This window comes from Camponotus vicinus, unplaced genomic scaffold, assembly GCF_025532165.1.
Source record: "Camponotus vicinus isolate PSW18456_S1 unplaced genomic scaffold, iyCamVici1.0 SCAF_4, whole genome shotgun sequence".
NCBI lineage: Eukaryota > Metazoa > Arthropoda > Insecta > Hymenoptera > Formicidae > Camponotus > Camponotus vicinus.
Genome location: NW_028141976.1, coordinates 7,831,905 through 7,852,292, shown reverse-complemented (window position 1 = coordinate 7,852,292; position 20,388 = coordinate 7,831,905). Strand labels below are relative to the sequence as shown.

General features: G+C 38.7%; 1 protein-coding gene across 9 annotated transcripts in view; it reads right to left on the bottom strand.

Moving 5' to 3' along the window:
• Nucleotides 1–20,388, bottom strand: part of Ten-m (teneurin transmembrane protein Ten-m) — a 683,381-nt gene that overhangs the window by 563,999 nt on the left and 98,994 nt on the right. The window contains exon 1 of one of the 9 annotated variants that reach the window (XM_083097968.1): nt 4,297–4,400. The exons of the other annotated variants lie outside the window; for them this stretch is intronic. The gene's annotated coding sequence lies outside the window, so the exon portion shown is untranslated. Of the gene's footprint in view, nt 1–4,296; nt 4,401–20,388 lie in introns of those variants that run through there. 9 annotated transcript variants of the gene reach the window in all.

Genomic DNA, 20,388 nt, shown 5'->3' with positions numbered 1-20,388 from the left:
TGAAAAAAATAAAAGAAATAAAAAAGTTTCTAAATAAATCAAACTTTTTAATACATATTTTTAGATAATCATATTCTGGTCCATTAAAAAGTTCTAATAAAAAATTGAATAGGGGTTATTAGTTTCATCCCCTTATAACAATACGGGAGGCTGAAAAAAATATTAATAAATAACCTTTTTACTAGTAGAAAATATCCATCTAATTTCATTCCTTTAACTTGTTCCATATTTGAGAAAAAAATAAAAACATAATTTTTACTCCCATTTTTGGAGGAGTGTAATTTCACAGGGAGAGATGTAAGAGTATATGTTTATATGAAAAATCTTCCTTAATTTTCAACAAAGAATCATCTCCTAAAATTTTTCGCACTTATTAAGAAACACCCTGTATATAAGAAGTATCATATGTATATGGTCTTCTTTTCTCACAAAGTATATTACAGATGTAACATAAAACAAATGTCAAGTATGCTCACGTTACAACAACAGCTTTTAACTTTTAGCAGACTTCCATAAATTAAAAAAAGATCGCATTGCAATCGCGAAATTAAAACTTCAAAAACGCTCCGTTTCTCCCAACGAATTTCCTCGAAGCGATCTTCTCGAAAAGCGAGAAGCAGACGCACGGTATAATGTCTCTTCGCACCCGACGCGACGTCTTTGATTTATCGCTTTGGCACCTCGGGCACCTACGTCTACGGACGATTATGGTAATTACGGTTGTTACCAGGTAATTCGATGATCGAGCCAAACGTTGCTATCTGATGCTCGGCGAAAGTCTCTCTTTCCTTTGTACGTCGAGCGCTTGCTACGCGCGATAACTCGTTCGTGAAAAACCGGATGTAGCGAGTCGGCGCGCAGAAGAGAGAAGAAAGATTTATCGTCCGGTTCTTAAGATATGGAAGGCGGAGAAACTTATTTATGGAGTGTGTAACGAAATCAATATCGGGGAAATATAACCGGCGCGCCTGAGATAGCTCGTGTGTATAGTAAGCTTCAAATTTTTCATCACCGGCCCGGGAAAATGTCGAACAAGGCCGATAAAGTCGTGATTAGAATGATGTACGTAACGCCGATTATTCCTGGTCTTTAGATACGCCAGGTGAGCGCAAATCTTTGAAAAAAATTATGTAAGACTTATGAGATTTAATACTTGTTCATACAAAATTTTAGATAAAAATCGACACGAACGCGAACGATAATAAGTTTTGCAATAGCTTTCTTTAAAAAAAAATAATAATTTGAAAGTCTGTTAAATGTGTTATTATATGCAGTTTAAGCAGTTTATTTGTGGGTAAATGTAAAAGTTATAAAATAGAATAAAATACATCAATCTCCAATAACAATTTTATGTTCCAACAGATTAGCACTGTTATTGTACAGAAAGGATTATCGAGAGTGATTCACGCACATTCGTATGTGTTCTGAATAGGAATTTTATGCCTCAACAAATTAGCTTGTTATATAAAAAGGATTATAATTGCTCGTTATATAAAAGGATTATACTTGTTACATAATAGGAAAATTATATATGATATTTATGTATATTATGATATATTTAAATAGAGTTTATTGAGAAATCGCCTTTAAATACCACGTATTTTGATACAACTGTTTATATAAAAAGTACAGTCTAAATTATTGATTATTTAATTAAAAATTACTGATATTACTGAAAATTTTATATTACAACTTATTTTTTATTAAAATAACACCTTTACATACGCGTTTTTGTATCTCCTTATATATGTGTGTATGTGTGTGTAAAACATAATAATGTGTGTATGTGTGTGTAAAACATAAAAATGTATTAAAAATGGATTACATCAGATCGCATATATATCAGATGGTATCTTATGTGTATATACATGTCCTATGTTCAAAATTACGACAATAAGAAAGAAATGGTAGGGTGATTTAGCATTAGAATTATACTATTTGTTATCACACGCATACATATTTCTTCTTTTCTTTCTCTCGCAATTTTATTCCATTAGCAATTCGAGGGTTCGTTGTAACAACATAATGATATCATCTCCCTCGCAGTACGATAATTTTTTTTCCCCCGAATATCCGTTCACCCTCCTTCAAATTCACGTCCGGGCAAGTTTGCAGCTTTGAACTCTCAAAGATTCTTACAACCTTCTGAGCCGCTCAATGTGCGAAAGGGTGAACTTCGGGGATGGAACTTGCGAAATTCGAACTGATCAAGTACGGTGCCGGCTCTCCAGCGAATTCTCGACGGCTTTATCGGAAATTCTGTATGTCGGAAAAGGACGGGACGTATCGTAACAGAAGATTCGACCGCCACTCCCCGAACGACCCAGCAGTTTTGCAAGTCTTACATTGTGTCATTCTTGAACATGGTATGAAACTTCGAAACTTTTCAGTAGATTTTTTTCTCTTTTTCGCATGATTGTTAAATTATATCGTAAATTACATCCAAAAAGTTTACGAAAATGGGTAATTATATTAATAAAAACTGTTTGCTGAAATAATTAGATAAATTGCACAGTAATTAGAGAACTTGCATAATTAAGTACGATTTATCGGATTAAATATATTGTATGTTTTTCTCTCAGTAATAAATAAAAATGTTATTGTTTACTGCATTTTAATGATAATAATCTTTTATTACTGTTTAAAATTTTTATGTTCAGTAATTACATACTTGAATATGATATGCTTCAAAACTTTTCAGTAGATTTTTCCTTTTTTCGCATGACTATTAAATCATATCGTGTCGAGAAAGTTGATGAAAATGAGTAATTATTAAAAAAGTTTATTAAAATAGTTAATTAAATAAATTGCATATTGTATATAATTAAATATCGATTCATTTAAATACTATATTGTTTTCTCTTAATCAATGAAATGTTATTATTTAACGCGTTTACTGCTAATAATCTTTTATTACTGTCTGATTTTTAATTTCAATAATTATATGCATAATTCTTTAAATAAGAGAAAAATATTCTTATGTAACTTTTTATCTTTTAACAAGATTTTTTAATACTCAACATAATTTATTTGATATCGTACATAAATGATAATGAAAGCAACTGATAGATTAACGAGACTATCAGGCGAATATTACGATTACAATGGAATGTGACAAGCAGCAGTATAATTTTTATCGGTTCGATGGCGAACAATATTTGTTGTCAGCGACAGAGACGAAGAGAGAGCGAATATTAGGCAACTGTCCCCCGGACCGAAAGGTCGGACAGCCACAATGAAATAGTCGGTTATCGAGATGGGTCACCATAAACTAGGCCGCGTGTTACCGAGCACGAGCCAAAAGCCGGCGGTAAAATAGCCGCATGAAGGCTCGTCGCTCTCTTTTCAGCTTTTCGCCGGCTCGATTTACCCATCTACTTCCCTCCGTTCGGTTTATCCCTCTAGTTGCCGCGCGATCGACCAGTGACCAATATCGGTCGGTTAGGATGTAATAAACCCTCGGGCGTCACAGATCATCCCTCCCCCGCAGTCCCGTTATTGAGGCAATATTATGTGACACGACGTACGCGGCGTGTACGTCCCGTAAAATAGCACGCAAACGCGCGATGTGCTGCAAGTCTGTACGCGAAAACGAGCGACGTAATTCACTGCACGACCAAAGAGTAGAAACAGACCGTCATGGCCAGACTGCATAACGCTTTACGTGCCGCGGCCGATTTAATCGCGCAGGTCCAAGCGCAAAGCGAAATTCCCGTTACCAATGGCACGACAGCCAACGTGAAGTTCCTTTGGCTTGTATCCATGTCACATTGACTTCTAGAAATAATTCACTCGTTGAGAAGATGATCGGGAGTATCGTTGCGTCACGTTATGTCACGATCTGTTTATTTCTTCACGTCAGGAAATGTCCCATTTTATTTTTATTTTAATTTACACGAAGAAAGTCCTTAAGATAAATTCTTAAATTTATCATCAGTTTTCTTCTCGTCTCTCATTTTGTACTTGGTAAAATTTTCGCATTAAAATTTCGTAATAAAATTTCGCATTAAATATGTGTTCATGACTTGAACAAATATTAACGTTGAAAATGCAACGGAAACTTTAATAAAGGACGGCGTATAATGAAAACTGTTTTTGAGTTATATTGAAATATACATGATATCCAACTAAGTATGAATAGGTACATGTGCATACAAATTTAATAAAACGATTACTCGAATATCTAGCATATTGGAGTATTGCGTGTAAGATTGATTATTTAAATTTAATTTATATCAATTAAAATTCGGAGAATCGCGATAAAATTATCTCAGCCATTTGAAATATGTCTCTTACCTTGAAATTCTCGTGTCGTCTTCAATTTCTGTTCGAAATCATCGTCAATTTAACTGAGATGTTAAGAGAACTTATCTCACGCGAAATGTAATTTCTCTACAACCAGAATATAAGTGTAATCAGAATAAAAGTCTCTTAATGAACACTGATATGTTTGAGTTGATCAAGATAGTGAAACTGTCGACACTGTCACTTCTTTAGGATTTTAAAGAAATCTTTACGTCATTTATTGCAAGATTAAATCAAAGTCATGCAGGTCACTTCCTTTTGAACGACTCGTATTCGAGGCGTGTATATCCGTTCAATTCAACTCCCGTGCAGTTTCGCAGAACTTTCGCACTTTAGCAGAACTTCAAGTCGTGCAATCCTTCAAGGCCACAGCTCCCGTCATGTGTCGACAGTTGTCGAAACACTGTTTTCTTAGTAGCAGCAAGAATTATGCTTCGTAATTATTTGTAAACAGAACTTGGCAATGACTAATCAACGAAAATTTCAACGATATTACATCACATTAAATCAAAAATATCACACATTATCATCTCCTAAAGGTGAAAAGTTCAATAGTTCAAGTGATACGAAATTTAGAATAAAGGAATTGTTATAATCTGAATCGGTATTTTTAAACATTTCAAAACGGATTCTTCATTCCAGACGACTTGGTTTCATCAGGTGTATCTCGCAAAGTAGATATTGCCGCGACTAAAGGATGCGTATAGTTCGAATCTGACGCCACGATGGGTTATTCTGGTTTGCTTATGCGAAATTCCCGAACCTGGAAGCCAGAGTGCTCCGATGGCATCTTCCAAAGTGCCATGCGATGGAGTCGGGAAAGAGATCTCACGTGTTCGCCTGTCAATATAGCGTTGGAACGGTGCACTTTACGCGTACGCTGTTTACTCAATATCAGATTACCTTAAGAGATGCACACAGCTTCACGCGAGATGCCTCTTTCCGTCTCTGCGTAAATCGCTTAAGTATCACAAATGTTCGACGCATCAAGATCGTCGAGCCTTAATGGCACTGATGTTTGCGATGTTAGATTTTCCGTATCAATCGGATAAAATTACTCGTTCCTGAAATTTATTTTCTTCAATAATCTCTGAAGATGACTGTATGTGCTTTTACAAGTTTGTCGCATACAACGATAATAAAGTTGACATCGTTGACACGTGGCAACTCTATTCGAGATGGATTTTTATTGCGAAATTGTTGTAGGAGCGAACGTACGATAATGAACGAAAGGCTCGCGATCTCTCGAAGGACTCGAAGAGGAAACTCGCTAAGGCCGAAGTGCGAATCGCGGAGTCCTCTGGACTCGACTGACGGCACGAGCGGGCCACGGCAGGGTCGTTGGGGACGGAGGGTGCAAAAGGGGTGTCGTTGGGGGAGGAGGTGGGGGCGCAATGCCACCCCAAGATAGAGGGAGAGAAAGAGGGAGGTTGCGGGAATGAGGGCGAGGGTGGATGTCGGACGCGCCGCCGCCTTGACGCTGTTTCCGTAGGTATCTACCTTCTCTGCAAAATACGCGAGAAGAAAGTCGCGGGAAAACGAAGTGTATCGGTGGATGCGCGAGAAGGGAATCACACCGCGGCGAACGGCGAACCGGTGAGAATGATAGGATGGCAACTCTATCCTCTATCCCAAGTTTCCGAGGAAGTAAGTGGAAATCGTTGTAGGTTCCCGTTCGCCAAATACGGACCCACGTTGCGCCCGCGCGGCATCTCGACATTCGAAATTTCTTCCCTTTGTCGGGGAGATCTTCCTTTTCGCCTTACATAAAATCGCATATTCCGCTACACGAAAGTTCGATCTGTTAGCGGAACGTCGTCGCTCGGATATCGCGGGAACATGACGTCTACCAATGTACCGCTAGAAATCAATATGTTAGTCGCGAAGCGATCGGAGATACGCGGTAACGGAGGGTAATCGAGCTAAAAATTCGAGCAATCGTATGATACCGCAAAGATCAAACGGCCCATATGATCGATCATCCCAATCGTCTTCGGAGTCTTCAACTGACAATTTACGATACGTGTCACCTGCTCGAAGAAAAACGAAGAAATGGAGGCGGACAAGATAATTAATTTTATCGGCATTGAAGGAGGAATTGCAGTTTCGTCGAGGATTTAGTTCGGAGAAGAGAAAAAGGTACGGCCAACGACTCTCCCACATCCACTCGTCGCGTGTCCCCCTTTTCTGTCTCTCCCCTTCCGCTGGTATCCCTCCCATTAGCGTGCGCCGCGACGAAAAGGGAGAAATTAAAGCGAAAATAAAGCGGGAAAGGCAGATAAAAGTAAAAAGTCCTTTCCGCACTGTTGGGTTAGGTTGGACTGGTAGCGACGCGGCAGCGGCAGCTGCATGTGTGTACGCTTGTGCACGGGTCTCTGGAATAGTTTCATTTACCTACCCGTAATTTCATAGCCTCTCCAACCTCCTGTCTCACCGCGCTCGCTCCCCTCACCCCCTACCCTCCCATCTCTCTCTCGCCCCGGTCCGTCAAATGTCTTCGTTTTATTGTACCTCTCCGCGCCCGGAAGTGAAATTCGCATCCGTGGAGAGCGTCGACCGTCGCAGTCCCTCATAATTCGATTCCACCAGGCACCCGGTCGCCGGCACGAACGCGAATTCTCGCGATTTCGTTCGGAATTTAGTTAAAGGGCCTGCGCGCATTACGCCGGATATGCGAAATGGCAATATTCAGCGGCGCAATATTTAGAGAGCGACGTGATTTTTATGCATGTATATAGAAGAAGAGATTAAACGCTCGCGCACACACGCGATATCTCTTTTCTTTCCATTTAAGCGCTTTTTAGGCACTTGTGCACTCTCTCTAATAGGTCGCGAAATGCATTTTACATATCCCGCTTCCTCGGCCTGTCACGCAAGTGTAACATGTTATATTATTAAAATGCTAAACACATCGTCGTATGTTGATGAAATTAATATCCTGTCGCGCGCGATTTACATATACATTCTGGTTTATTTGTGTACGCATAACCGAGCAGCTTTCGTCAAAATCTTTTCTATACAATCATACACATACATACGAAAACGGATATGAGGCAGATTGAAATAAACGAAACGTGCGGTCTGTCCTTAATAACAGACTACAGTGTTGTGCCTTCTGCGAGAGAAGGTAGAGAAAAGGTACGACTTGAGAAAACATTTTGATTTGCGTTTGTGAACGCGAGAACGCAACTGTGCACAAGGAAAGATAAATAAAGGCAATGCGGTAACGACACGAGAGGCCGAGAAAGAGAGAGAGAGAGAGAGATAGAGATAGGAAAAGAAAGAGAGAGTGAGAGAGAGAGAGAGAGAGAGAGAGAGAGAGAATGTGCACTGGTTCGAATGCATCCAAGAGTCGTATTTCTCGGGAGTCCTCTCATATGTGGGTAGGCTATCCTTCCTTTACTCTGGAGTCGCGGAGGAAAGCGGGCGAAGTAGGTATGCTTTTGACAGCTGGGAAATAAATATTTGCACGTATTTCAATGATTAATCTGTTGTAAGCAACCCGGGACAACTGCCAATATGCGGTTCGAACGATTACTCAACACTGTCCGTTCTTTCCTTCGATTTTTCTCCCATCGTTCCATTTTATATTTAATAACAATCTCTCCAGTGATATTTTCGAAGTCGCAGAATTGAAACAGAAATTATAGTTTCTAGAATGAGAATTCTTTTTATATCTTTCGCGCTTTTATACAACTTCCTTATAAACAGACAAACTTCAAATATGATTAATAAAATTTTATATGCAAAGAATATCTAAATATGAAGTCGGAGATACTTTGACCTAATTAAAAGAAAGATGCAAGTAGGATATTCCAGTCAATTTGGAGAGTTTATACGTAATCAGCACGATATGATTCCATTATGATGAATTAAAACATATTATTAGAAAAGATTGGCATTCGTTACATTCTAATCACGTCTGATAAACGACTGTGGGACACAATGCGAACGTTCGTTCCGCCAGATAATGCCTTTCGTCCGGCACAAATCGTCACGAACGAGCCGCACTTTGGTACAGAACCGAATTGAATCTCCACGAAATCCCGGTAGGCGTTCCGCGTCATCGTTCCAAAGCAACGTTGCTCCAGTTGACGTTTCAGATTTCCGACATTAGCATGCGCCGCGCATCGCGCTTCGTCGATGCGTGTCACGTCGTCAGCCCGGCGTCGCATTCCTGTGGAAGCGCCCTTAAAGGGCGGCACGTTATGCCGTTTAACTAGCCTCTCTCTGTGGATCCCTTCCCGGAACGATCTCCGACCCTGTTTTGGAAAGGTCACTGATCGACATTGCGAATCGACGTTTCCGCGTCGCCGAGGGTTGCCGGTGTCGGCGGGGAACAACCATCACGATGTGTTTGTTCCGTGAAAAATTATGTCAAAGTCGGTCACGCGGGGATTTATCCCTCTTAAAGCGGGACACTTTCTATGCTCTCTTGAAGCGAAGCGTTTTTTTTCCCCTTTCTCGCGATATCCGATAAAAAATCGCGTATATATACGGAAATAGAATCGAGTGGCAGATGGTACCGAGTCACGTGCGACAAATCCTCAACCGACGAACTTTCCGACCGAGAAAGTATTTTAAAAGTCGCCCTTTTAGTTCTGCTTCGGGACGGCAGCTCGTACATCTTGCTTATTCCTCCGTCCTATAAAGCAACGAATTCTCGTCTTACACGCGGCAAACTTATTCCACGTAGATTGTCGAGGACGAGAAGAAATGACGTTATCTACGAGAGGCGGAAGATCGGCGCACGAGGAAGGTGGAATGTGGTCGCGAAAGATTTAAATCTATTGGAATTGATACCCCACTTCTGGGGAGATTATAGATCGCGGCACTCTATCTACGGAGTTACGCTGTAAATGTAAGGTATGGACGCGACGTCGAACAGGGTATAAAGCGAAGAGGTAACGGCCGAGGAGAGGTTGAGCGTCTCATCGTCTGGCATTTTTTTTCAAGATGGCGCGTGGCCCTTCGTCGGTTATGAGGGCGCGGCACGGAGGGTGCTAATGTGCCCTCGCGTAAAAGACTAACGGCCACGCCATTTTGCATCGAAGAAGTACGATGAGGAACGGCGCATTATGAGATAAACATTATAAACCGCCGCGACTCGCCTTCCATGACGTCGCATGCCCTCGAAAACTTTGCCACCGATGGCTGAGCACATCCCGAGGAAAAATGCACATATATTTGAATTTTTTCTAAGTTCAATAATTTTTACAGTATGCTTATGACGAGCATATATTTTTAATATGCAAAGAAATCCATTTGTTTCCAGAAATGTTTGATTGTAATGAAAAGAATCGCGAATCTTATATACTCTTGGACAAAATTAACGCATAATTTTTTTTCACTTTTTCTTTAAAAGCTGATATTTAAATTTTAACGAAAAATTTTAAAGAAAAAGTGAAAAAAAAATTATGCGTTAATTTTGTCCAGGAGTGTAGTTGCGCTGAAAAACACGAGTACAAGATATCGCGAAAGAATTATATATAGAAACGCTTTGTGCAGTTTCATGGCAGCGGGAAGTAGTCTATAAGCGGCGGATGTGTTGTTGTACATATCGCCATGAAATAACCACTCTCTCTCTCTCCAGCATTATTTATTTACGCATCTCTCTTTCTCCTCGAGTTGACCATTGTCCAGACGCAATGACATACGTATATATCAACGTGCCGTAACCGTCCGCCAATTTTTCTTACAACCAACAGTATCATACATCGACATTTCATTTTGTATCTGTGTAGGAAGTAGAAGATGTAGAAAATGGAAGAATATTGAGAAAAAAATATTGTTACTAGAATCTTACTTAAGAGTAATATTTCTTTAAATCTCTATTTTTACTCCCGACTGCTGCGGATCGGTTGTTATCACTTTTCTCGATAACAATAACATAATTATCGATGTCATCTTTTGCACATCAGTTTTTTATTAACCAAGGATGGTTTAGAACATATAATTATCATTCTTTATTCTATTAATAAAAAGCGGAAAAACAATATTATTTCGTCTACGTGCTCTCATTGGCTGCGAGTGAATCTAAGAAGCAAAAATGATTCACCAATAAGATTCGTTCTAAGCATCCGTATAGGGAAATATAGTTGGAGACATCTCGAAGTAGTGGCGGCAATAATAATTGACATAACCCTACATGTCAAATTATTATTGTTGATTATTGATAATAAATTGTTGTCAATAAAGTTATTGAAAAAGTTTAAATAAACATGGATAATATGGATATATCTGAAGAAAATGTTCCTAAACAGGTAAGCTTTTCTCTCTTTCTATTATTAATAATAATTACTTTTATTTACAGCAAAGTCATAATATTTTGCTTGATTTTGAAAGGATTTTGAAACTGTTGAGTTCAACAGTTATTTCTGCGTCTTTATTGATGTTAATTCTTTTCTGTATTAAAGAGATCTTTCTTTTTTCTTTTATATAAATAAATAAATAAATAAATATTTTAATTTGCAATAAAATTTTTCAGATTAAATCGTGCAGCGAGTTTTAAATCGTTACCTTTTAAAAACTTGACATGGTGAATAACATGTTATATTTATTGCGTGAGTAATTATAAGTGACAGGATTTGATTTGCTCATGTTAATGCGTGTCTACGAAACGATAAGAGAGAGAGAGCGATTGTCGGAATTGCGTTGCGTGATTTTATTTTCTTTTTCTGTATTTGTGCACCTACCCGCTGCGAGTTATCTATGACAGATCGCGATAATTCGCCTCGAATGTTTAATTACACCGCTAATGTAAACGCCCAACAAGTTAATAATGCTCGCGGCAAGGGAAGTGGCAATCTCATTGGTAATATGTCATGTACAAAGCGCGTCATTAATATCGCTGACGTGATTATCTCGTGTCGTTGCGCTATATTTAGGAACAAGTTTTTTCTATAGGTTCAATCTATGTACAATGTCTGACAAGGCTAACCATTGTCGTGGAATAGCAGATAGTGGAAATTATTTAAACGGTTCTAAAGTCAAGTTTACAAAACGTCTCATGATTCTTGCAAAAGTATGGATTTAAATTTTTAAATAAAACAATTTCTTTTAATTAGAAAAAACACAATGTTAATTATTATAAATTTTTATTGATACGGAAAAATAAAGTAGGAAGGAAAATACATCAAAAACTATTATAATAATGAGTAAAATATATATATATATATTTATTAATAAATGAAGAAAGAAGTTCAGTTCAAATAATTCAAGATAGCATGTTGGGATCATGTTCGAGTTGTAATAAAGGACTATAACTAGACAAGAAGTTTCTATATCTGGTCGCACAACGTCGCGATAAATTGCATTAGAAGTATTTATGGAGAGCTATAAAGTAATGGACGATCTAAATCGGAAAAGCCAGCGGTTGCTGGAATTTTCATTGGTGCATTATTGATTCTGTTACTCTCAGTTATTATAGGTAAAAACTAAGTTTATTTCTCTCCCTATCTCTCTTTCTGACCTTTATATTATTATATACAGCTGAAGAGTTTTAAATATATACAGCGGTAAATGTACATTTGAGGTAATAATTCTTTGTAGAAATTGAAATAATTTCGCTCTTCTCGATCTTGTCGCTTTAAGCCCTGAAATATATGGATCTCACGTGCACGACGTCGGCAATCGTAGCGGAAGATATCTAGAGGCATTTAAATAATACGATAAAGAGACATTGCCGCGCGCGCGAGGGGCTCTGGGAAATTTGTAAACGAAGTAGCACCCGATAATCTCTCCCACAGCTATGGTTTTCGCGTGCACGAGGACACTCTTCCGTTTTCTCGACTGGAGAGACTAACGACGGTTCTCGCCCTCTTATCTGCTCGGTCACGTAGAGGGAAAGGAGGAACGTCGCGTCGTCGCGGGCGGTTCTTCAGGACGATGCGAAATGTGAGGAGGACGTCAGGGGGTGGAGAACGGGGGGACGGATAAGGATCGCCGGCATTCTCGGTTAATTTAGCTCGCTAGGAAGTGCCGTAAATAGGAAATGTCACGGCGACGATTCCGTTCTCCTCCCTCGAGTTCCGGGATCCGTAGATATGGCGCGTCACGGAAGTCATCCTTTGGAAGAGGCCGACCTGGCCAAAAACAGACAGTGATGTACGAAGCGGTGGACCGGTTGAGCAGTAACATCTGCATTGTATACACAAGTGTTTACGTAAGTGTAAAATTATTCATGCAGTCTCTATCTCTTCGATCTATCTTATTCAACCGCCCTTCGTAGATGATCTGCTCGCATAGTGTCAACAATCATGGAGTCCTTCTGATGTTATTTAGCTTATTGACAATACTCGAAGCGTGAAAGTTTACAGCAGACTTGGCCATTGCAAGCTCATCGGCGAAAGCAACACGCTACGATCGAACTTTACTTTTTTTCACTATCGACTCATCGGCAAAAGCAACACGTTGCGAGCTCTATAACTCGCTCATCGCATAGATACGTCACGTATAAGGTATCACGTATAAAATCAATGTAAAGAAGATATAAATATCACGTATCAAATCAACGTGAAAAAGTTTAGAAAAACAATGTTACGCAAGGAAATCATGAAATGTAATAATAATGTTATGATATAATATTTATTGTTAATACGTAAAATATATGCTCTTTATGTTCTTCTCTTCCTCTCCCTGTGATTTTGCCGGCAAACCAATTCGCAGCACAGAGCACATAATGCGTGGTAATCGGTTCCCATTTATTAGCCGCGCTTCCATCACGCTCCCATAACTTGTGCCTTCCACCGTAGTGGGCCTAAAGCATTGTTGAAGTATCCCAGCCGCGTACACTGAGAGGAGATACTGTACACAAATCACAACAAAGCCGGTGCATTAGCGCGACATCATCCTGAACCTTGTATAACATGTCCAGTATTCGGAGCGACGTAAACTACCATGGTAAAGCCGCCGGGTCTATACCGACCACGAGAGCGCATCGATCGTATAGAGAGCGAAATTTATAAACGCCGTTCAATTCCCTTATAATGGCGGCGCGAGATAAACGGGCGCGATTCGTCGACATCGTCCAGAGAGACGGAATCGCGGCCGGTGATTTTTTAATCGTCGCATTCCGAGTTGAAAACGAATCTCGCAGTTGCATCGTCATCAATGCGGAAATGGCGAGGTATATCGTCATCCCCGGTTATATCAACAGAGCGAAATTCTACCATCCAGTCCATTGGGAGGTAATACAAACACTGCAGTGTAGGAAACTTGGATTTTCATTTGCATACTCGGCTAGGAGACGGCGGAGTGCATACTAGGGAGAGTGTATTATACATGCTTTCGAATTAGCATACGCTTGGCATTTGCAGTGATACAATTAACTCGGGCCGACGTAAGCTGTAAAAAGCGCGATTCCTCTTCAAGTTCTTCGGGCACTCGCGAATATTCGCGAAATTTGCCCTTTCGATACATTTTCTAACTTAAGGCTCCAGTCTATTCTAGCAACATGAAAAATTGATGATTTTTAGACAATTTTTCCCAAGAATATCAAAAATTAATCTTTTGGGTATTTTATATATGTTTTTATTGAGATTTAAACATACAATATATGTCAGTAATATTTAATTTTAAAATACTATGAGAGAAAGACACTACTTTATTATTTTTCATTTTTTTCCAGTAATACAAAATTAGGTTCAATGTTCAGAAATATTCTACGGAGCAGCATGTCAAATCATATATTTTTAAACATTAGTCAGTAAGATTCGTATTAAATAAAAAAGTATTAAAAATAAAAATAATAAAAATAAAATTAAAAGAGGATAAAAAAGTATGCGTATTAAATAAAAAAGCTAAAATTTAAAAATACTGATGAAGAATCATGTATTTTAAATGCTAGACACAAAGATATATTAAATAAAGAAGAGCTAAGTATTTAAGATTTAAAAATACTGACTGTATTTAAATATCAAGAAAAACATGTAAAAAGATCAATTTCTAATATTCTTGAAAAAAATTCCTACAAATTATCAATTCTTTATGCTGAAAAATATAGACTGGATAAATATATACATATATAAAATATATACATTGAAAATCAAAAATATACGTGCATATAAATATATCTACACATATATCGACTCTTTACGTCATATTGCGTCACGAATATTGAGAGAAACTGTTAATAACGCCGACAAGCGATATTAATGAAAGGTTGCCTGCGAACGACATCATTTCGTACTCAGTTTTTCTCTTTCTTTTTTTTCTCCCCCGCCCGATCGCAGGACGCTAACTGGAGCTTTCAGATCGAGCTGAAAACTTTAGACATCCGATCGAACTCCGCGCATGAAGATGAATGGGCCGCGAATTGCGGACTAAGTAGGATGTCACGAGGCAGCTCTCCTGCCATTTTCCACTCCCGGTCCTGCACAGTACACTACAAATCTATCTCTCTCGCTCTTCCCCTCCTTCTCTCTCTCTCTCTCTCTCTCTTCGTGTTCTACCCCTCTGTTTGTACCTCGTGTACCGCAGCTCTCGCTCTTTCTCCTTCGCCCTTGTTGCCGTACAACACTCGGTATCTCGGTTATATCGGCGCTCTCGCTCCTGCCGATGGTGTAACAAACGCGAACGCGCGCGGCCGCATCCATCATGCGAGCCACTTTGTCACAGCGGGATCAACAGCGCTTAAATTGTATTCGCGATTCGAGAACAGCCCATAAATTCTCATCGTCGCGACGGGCGGTGCTTCCTCCTTAACGCGCGCCCCCGCGTCGTGATTCTCTCTCTCGATGGGGTTCTCTTCTTTTCCGGTTTACATCCTCCCGCTTTTATGGATTATTTTCGAAGGATTTATGCTACATTACGTGTTTCGTCGACCATACGTTTTATCACTCATTCGAGCAGTCCTTCGTTGATTCCATCAACGAAGGATAAGAGACATGACGATATAAATCTTCGATTCTCGGCTGGTGAAATAAAGATAGTTGAGCAGCGAAAGCATAATGTGTTTCTTTTTTTTTAAGTATGTAGATACTGCGATCTATCCTGTGATGACATTTAGCAGCTTTTTAAATATTCATTTGAATAGATCCTGGAGGTGCTCTTCTTTTTAATCTTCTGAAAATAGGACTTTCGTCCATCAGTTCACAAGCCAAACGATTGGGATGCATTTGTATGCGTTCTTTATAAATTGCAGTTCGGGCAATTAATTCGTCTCTAGTGGTATATCTAGTTCATAGTGAAGTCTTGCATTTGTGACATACCAGGGTGCATCGACGATTTATACGTAAAATTTTTGATTGAAATCTTTGGAGGATTTTTATGTTTGAATTTGCAGATGTGGGAGGCCCCCATAGTGGGAGGCCATAGGCCCAGATTGGTTTTAGGACGCATTTGTACAAAATGTGTTTCTAATAAAAAAAAATACACGTTACCTTTCGAGGAAGCCCGTTAATTCTGCACGCGAGTACGGAATTACGACGGCACGCTAATACAATGCAGTACGGGCAATTTCTCTTGAAACATTTCTAATGGCACTGAGTCAGTCGAATAGTTAGCGCTCAAATACCTGTCGTTAACTAGAGCAATCTAGCCCGAAGCATACGGCGGACGTATTCATAAGGGAGCCGAATATATCATGCTCGCGCATCTCCCTCTCGGTGTGAATGTTCACAGAACAATGGTTAACGATGACATTTTCGAATCGTGTGCAGAGTACAGCTACCAGTTACACGAGTGCTTGTACAAGAGGAATGTACATAGTAATCTATTTGATTTGATCAACGGCTTGTGTGCTTAATACTCGACAAAAAGTTATTTTAACCCTAGGATATATGACTTGCACCGCGTATATCGGTGGTGTAATGCGCGCGTGAGCCAATTTTATCTATTCGCAAATTTAATTATCTGATATGCGATACATTATTTTTGCCTCGCAATTGACCGCTGATGCATCGAAATAAAAACAAGATGAAAGTAATAAAAGAAATAATGCAGACTGCATGCGCGTGTAAATAATTTCAATGTGCGTGTTTAACAATAATAATAATTTGAAAATTTAATTTTTCAATTTATCATGACAGATAATTAAAAGTAAAAATATAATAAATATGTGTTATTTTAAAAAAATACTTATTGAAAATAATTGGTTCAAGACAGAGTAGGATAAAAAAATGATACGTTTGTATGTGTAATAATTTTTTCTCGCAATAAATATAATAAAATGTTTGCACCTTTGTGCAAAATATCAAAGATAAAATTTATTTTAAACGACGGTTTTTCGAGCACACAGATATTATCGCATCGCTGATTTAATTTAGTACGATTACGTAAATTCCCGATAACGCAAACTTCTGCGTAAGGAAGGTTAATCGGAAAGCAATGAACATCCTAAACTAATGCAATCAAGTAATTAGCGGGGTAAACTGTATTAATTCTGTTCCTGATAGAGCGGGACGTTCCTGGCTGCGACTCGACGAAAGAACTTTCTTCGATTCGTGCTCGTGAAACAGGGTTACACGGCGGTGTGCGCACATGTGGAGAAATACGGATCTCGAGGATACAACCTAGCCTGCGACCACGTGCGACTGCGGTTCGGTACTTATGCAATTACTGGAATAGCCTTTGCAAATTGAATCTCAACCGCGGGTCGAGGATATCGAGGGGAGAAAAAAAAATTAACGTCCATGCTACTATTATCTCGAGAGAGGACGGCTCGAAAGGGGTAGAGGAAAGGGACACGGCGTGACCAGCCGTATTTCCAGGGCTCCTAACTGTTTCCGGATATTGGATATTACAGCTATCCGCAGAGACATGAGGATACGCGAGAGTTAGATATGTATCGTCGAACATGATAGGCTAACGGATAGCGCATGGATTTTTATTTCATTTCCCACTCGCGTTTCATCTACGAAATTCTAGGAAACGTATAATTGATATTTTACTTTAGGCGGATAAATCGATTTTCTCGTAAGCTCCGAGGAAAAGTAGAAAAAAATTACTTCGCGGAAAAATGAACGACTCTCTCTCTGCAGGAGCTTTTCTTCCTGAATTTTCAATCGGAAAAAGAGATAATCTCTCCTTCTCTCTTTTTTTTTCTCTCTCTCAATATATTTTAATAATAATTTTTTAATAATAATATTTTAATATTTTAATTAATAAATATTAATAAATAAACATTTTAATAATATTTTAATAAATAATATAAATAATATTTTAATAATAATATTTTAATAAAAATAAAATAATTTTACAAAATATTTACACAAATATATTATTTTATTTTTATTTCTCTTTATTTAATAATATTCATTTTAGAACATTATTATTTTCTTTTCTCCTACCTTGCCTAATGTCGGCATTCTAATGCAGCAACATTTAATACTGCATTTCGCGTTTCAATTATGAAGCAGGAAGCTTGTAATTAACCGTAGTCAGTAAGCTATCATCGTACAGCGTAATCTATGTTGCGCTATCTTTTCGCTTTCACTCGTCAATTGCAATTTATAATTATCTAGAACTATTTCAACGCGAAATCTCGCCTGCGTTCCGAAGCTTCAAACGCAAATTGTACGCGTTACGTGTGACGCGATGGCGCGTATTATTCTAAACACGGAGCGAATCCTATTTGTACCATTAATGAGAACAATACGCGCAAGCACGCAGGTGTGTAATGTGTGCGTGATATCGCGATATCGCACATCCTCGCCGTTTTCGCGGCAATATACGTGCCTCTATCCCCGAGTCTCATTTCGCGTGAGAATCGCGCGATTTCCAAGGACGGAGGCAATACGGAGATGGCTGAAGCCATTAATTACGAAAAGAGCATTAGAGTTCGATGCGCGAAATGCGAACTTTCCCGAGAGGAGCGGAGGATCCGCGGGAGGATCCGCCAGGATGTCTCGCGTGCGCAACTGGAGGTAAGTAGGGCGCGAACTCGTAACGACATTAATATCGAATCGCTCGTTCGCGTTTGAGCTCGTTGCGAATCGCAGCGGAAGAACTGCTTGGCTCGGCTAAAAGCTCCACGGGAATAAATCCAGAGCCGGTAATTCCGGAAAGAAGTTTTCGCGCACTTCCTCCCTGTCGAGGATTTGTTTCGATGCCGAGCATTTTTCACCCGAGTTGCTTCTTTATCCGGGAATAATGACATAATAACGATATAATTCCACTTGATATCAATATTGAAACTCTCTCTTCGCGCATTTACGCTGGCCGTGGTGAAAGCGCGAAAGCAATCGCCTCGCATTATAATTTTGCCATTTATTCATCATTATACAGTGCGGTCGGTTTAAATGTATACTTCGTTTTTTTTATTTCTTTTAGTTTATATTTATTTTTTTAAATAATGAAATTTATTCAAATAATAATAGCAATAATAATAATAATATAATAATAGAGATTGTTTAAATAATGATAAAGTTTGTGTTTTTAAATAATAGAATTATTTTGTTTCTCCATTCATAATTAAAAACAAATGCCAATTCTTAATAAACGACTATTGAAAAAATCTCACTTTATTGCACATTATCGAATTTGTCATAAAATATCTTACAAAATTATAATAAAAGATATTCCATTAAAAAAACTAATGCTATGCACAACATTAAAAAAAAAGTTTTAATTTTCATTTATGTCATATAAAGAAAATAATATTTTGTTCAAAATTTTTGTATAACTATTATTTAAAAAAAAAAAATTAATATACATCTAAATCACACTATTGTGCGATAATCGCGGTCGATTATTAGAAAATTCACGACGATTAAGAATAAATTATTTAATTCAAATTTTAGCCAGAGATTTAGAAAGAAACGTGTAAAAAATGTTGAGAGCCAAAAATTTTCGAGCGATATTATGCGAGAAAAGTGAAGAAACGCGAGAGTGGGAAAAAAAGAAACGCAAGTGAAGCTATTAACAGAAGGATTCGGAAAAACGTGTATCGTGGAACTTTCACGTTTTACCGGCGGGCAACGATTCTAGAAAAAAACTCGTTCGTGAAAATCTCTTCTCCGACTTCTTCCTCGCGTACAAATGTCGAATGTTAACGCGCTTAACTAGCTTATCTCTCGCGTTTCTTCATCCGGAGAAGATTGTATATATGTATATATATATATATGAGTGTGCATAAGTGTGAAAGTCAACGACGACGAGACGTGTCCCTGTCCCATCGCACGGAGAGCAACTCTCTTTTTCTGTTCTCGTAATTACTTAATACATTATTAATAGACGGCTGACTTTACATAAGCTCTCCAGGGGAAAGACGGAAAATTTTCGAGACGAGAAGTTAAGCAGATTGCCAAGACTGGACATTTGCATACTGGCGCCGTGTACCCCTCCCCCTTCTACCCGCGCCGACAAAATCCCACCATCATTTCACCGCACGTAGTCATAGTAACACTTTTCCGAGCGGAATGCTATATTATTGGATGAGTCTTCCGACTTTCAAAAAGTTTTCAATAATGAACTGCGCGTTAAGAAGTAGATGAACGGATATAACGCAACGAGGAGTAAAAACATAAACGGAAAAAGACGATTAAATTATCGCGATTCTTCTTTATACATCTATTATGTGTCTTATATTTTTAAATGAACGATGTATATTTTCTTAGCGATGAGTCCGTGTAAGATGCTTCATCTCATTTTCGACTATGCTAAATAAACTTGAAAACGTTCTTTTTCGAGATGGCGATAAGACGGCTTTAAAGCGCAGATTTGCACGCTTTTAGTCGAGGAGCCGTTCGCAAGATACTACACCATCAATGGTGGGTAGACACCCAACCCTCGGAAGGAGGACAGTGAAGCTCCAGTGTAACTTTAGTGGTAAATTGGAGGTAATTTGCGAGAGAGGCGGTCACCCGGGCAGTTAGCGAGCCAACAACCGCCGCCAGAACAACAGACTTGCTCGTCCAGTGTACTGCTGTTACCTGAACGTTGGCTTTACAAAGGGTTACAAGGAGCCAAGCGCAAATGGTCCGCTCCTTCGTCTTCTGCATCGATATTGCTTCTACCATTATCAATTGTATTTAAAAGAAATGATCGCAAACAGAGACACTTATCATTTTTCTAAAAATTTGAAGAAATTAATCTTAAAGTCAAGAAAGAAAATTAAATCCATATGTTGACTCTTTTAAAATT